Here is a 3348-nt window from a genome sequence, read left to right on the forward strand (position 1 = left end):
GTTTGGAAAGACCCTCAGTCTTAAAAATGTACATAACATTTTCTCTATGTATATCTTATCCTGTCCAGCTTTGGAGAACATGCTTACTTAATACTATCAGGCATGAAGTTTTAGGTCTGAAGAGACACAAAGAATAATTACCTTCCAGCTAAAAACAAATTAAGTGCCTCAGCATCTACTATGCATATGCAGTGACTAATGCATAACATTCCAACTAGTTTTGAACTAATTAAATAATTTGTTATGGTATCAAATTTAGAACTAATTAAGTACTTTATTATGGCATCAACTGGCTACTACATAGTTTACCTAAGGTGGGGTGTGACTTGATCTCAAAGGTAAATCTCATATGATCAAATTATATCGTCCCCACTATGAATTACACATCTAGTTGCTATAAGATCATGTAATTATATAGTGGCTTTTTTTTAAAGATATCTATTATAAACAATACTTTCATGTGTTGGAGCTTCTTTTCATCTTTATCTGTTATCACTAAAGCAAGTCTCAGGGGACATATTTGTGATGCACTGCTCATGTATACACGCTCATGTACGTGAGGATGCTTGTACAGTGCACCTGGTATTGTGTATTTGCTGACAGTTTGATTATTCAGTTCATTTGTTTTCTTGATGAAGCAGCTTTCTTATTCATTTCATTTAGTGTGCTTCCTTCGTAACCATGGATTTGACTCCCTCACTCCCCAGTCATAAAAGTGTTTGAATTTAAACAAATGATATAACTGGGCATCACTCCTAGGCCATCATGAAGTATATGGGCTTGGCACTCTGCATCAGATAAAGAGTAAATAATTAAATAAGTACCATTTTCAGGAACAATAAAGTGTATTGTGTTTAAGTTTAACGATGCTGAAGACAACTAAAATGACTTAGGCTCAATAAGAAAATGCTCATATAAATATTTTACTTTTAACATGGTATAGAGAAACACTGATGAGTTCATTAATATGGATATTGGAAAAGATCATCATCCTTTTGAATTACACAAGAAAATTAAAGTAGGTTTCCCCAAGACTGGAGGAATTGTACAAATCTTTTTTTTTTCAAAACAGATGTAATACACATGTGGATGTGCATGAGTGCAAGTGCTTCTCATTTGTCCTGTTATTATACTCTCTCTACATGCTGTGTAATGCTTGTGTAATAAGAATGATTCCACTTAAAACTATTGGAGTTGTTTGCTAGACTATGCCTTTAGCAATTCAAAGGGAGATATGTCTGTTTAACTATAGCAGTTATCTTTGTTTCACCAGTAAACAACACAGAGACAATGTCAGGAGTAATTTTTCATAGTCATGTGGATCTATTGTTCAATGTAGTTAGCAGTCCCCTCAGTGGTATAGTTAAGCAATGCATTACATAATTTTGTCTAGCTGTTAGCACGGAAGACTAAAAGCTTTGACCTCTTAATGAACCGTTTCCTGTGTCAGTGGTACAGAGTTTGAATCTTTCCACCTTCATTTGCCTACTGTGTCAACTTGAGCAAGTCACTTAACTAGACAGTGCTTTAGAGCAGTTGGGAATTTGAGCTAGGCTCTTGGTCTCCCAGACTAGATGCCTTGTATCTATCTATGAAGCTATGAGTAGATAATTCATAGTTTCCCCTTCCTAGGGGTGTGGTAATATTATGACAGCTAATGCCAAATTAGCAAAATATAGCCTGTAAGATTGCCATAATATAGCATGGTGACACAATGACAGTATGACAGTATATAAAAAAGGAATATATTCCTTTTTTAATTATGTCTTTGTATGTTGGAACTTCATTTTTTTCTGTGTGTTATCACTAATGTGAGTCTCAGGGGCCACATTTTAACATATTTATTTCCTTTTTTTTTTTACATTTTAAACTTTTTTTTTACATTTTTAACATTTTGAGCAACCATCATACAACTGAAAACACTTGCACAGTACATATGTTATTGTCCACTTGCTGATTGTTGGAATATTTAGTTACATTTTTTTTTTAATTTGGCAAGTTTCGTATTTACTTTAGTTAGTGTTCTTCATTCAGAATTTAGGATTTTCAAAGTATTGTGCTTGTCAGTTTTTAAAAAATGAAAACTAAACTGTTTAGGTGAATGTTGATAATATGTGTGGCTGGAAGTATGAACAAGCAGCATTTTGAAGAAAAAGAGAGAAAAGTGTATTTTATGCAAATGGTTTGTTCTTCAAAGTTGGATATGCATATAAGTATACAACGTTTCCAGCTGCATGAGCTGGCTAGTGAATTTGTATATGTGTTTGGTAGAAGAGACAATACTGGCTTTTAAATTACAATGAGGAAAATAAACTAAAATTTTCTTACTTTAGTTGAATGTAAATCTTATTTTTTTCTTTTTTAATAGAAAGTAATAATCATATTGGGAAGCACACTAGTAGTGCATCCCCATATATAATGACAGTCTTTGTCCAGTGCCATTGCCTTCTCCCTGAAGCAGCCAAGTCGGGCCCCCTTTTTAAAGGCAGTTAGCAGCTGTTAAGCCCTTAATGGCTGGCAGCCAGCATCTTAGGTTTTATGCATCTTTTCCTAGGTAATAACCAAGAACTAACATAAGTAGGAATTTCAGGCAACATGAAAAAAAGTAATTGTATTTATTAATGTTAAATGGCTTACCTCATCATTAATGTCATGGTTTGCAGGGACCAGAAGGTCCTCTTTATAGTTCATCCTCAACTTTTTTCTGACCAGAAGGTCCATTTAATAGTCTACCATTAGGAAGACATTCATGGCGCTAATGCCTCTCAATTAGTCTAACTTTGTTTTAGAACAGCATTTAGCAAATGAGGAACACAGTGAGTCACTTACATCATTATACTGGCTTAAGACTACCCCATTTCTTGTTGGTAACCAGTCAGAGGTCATGGGTAAGTTTAAAGTTTACACAAGTCTTGGATTATATTACCATTTGAAATTATATAAAAAATAAAATAAAATAGAATTGGTATATAAAAATTCTGAAGTAATTTAAGCACCTTTGTTTTTTTTTTTTGTTATTTAAATACTACCCCTTCCCTCCCATGTCCCAGAAGGTCAAGGTTTCTCTTGTAAGCGTTTCCCTGCTGACCCATATTCAGTGGACGTCTTTTCCACTTATTCTTCAACTTAGCATTTGGGCAGGAGATCTAGGTGAAGATTTTAGCAGGGCACACACACCTTAATTAGTGAAACTACTCTCAAGAGGCTCATAGTTACACAAGCCAGCACATCCCACACAGAACTCCCAACAATCTTGGAGTATTGTGCACTAGTGACATATCCATGGCGTACGGCATAGTGCGTTCTTGTATCAGTCCACTACATTTATTCAATAGAGCATTGTGTCCA

The sequence above is a fragment of the Protopterus annectens genome, chromosome 2.part1, assembly GCF_019279795.1.
Source record: "Protopterus annectens isolate FY-2018-M chromosome 2.part1, PAN1.0, whole genome shotgun sequence".
Classification (NCBI taxonomy): domain Eukaryota; kingdom Metazoa; phylum Chordata; order Ceratodontiformes; family Protopteridae; genus Protopterus; species Protopterus annectens.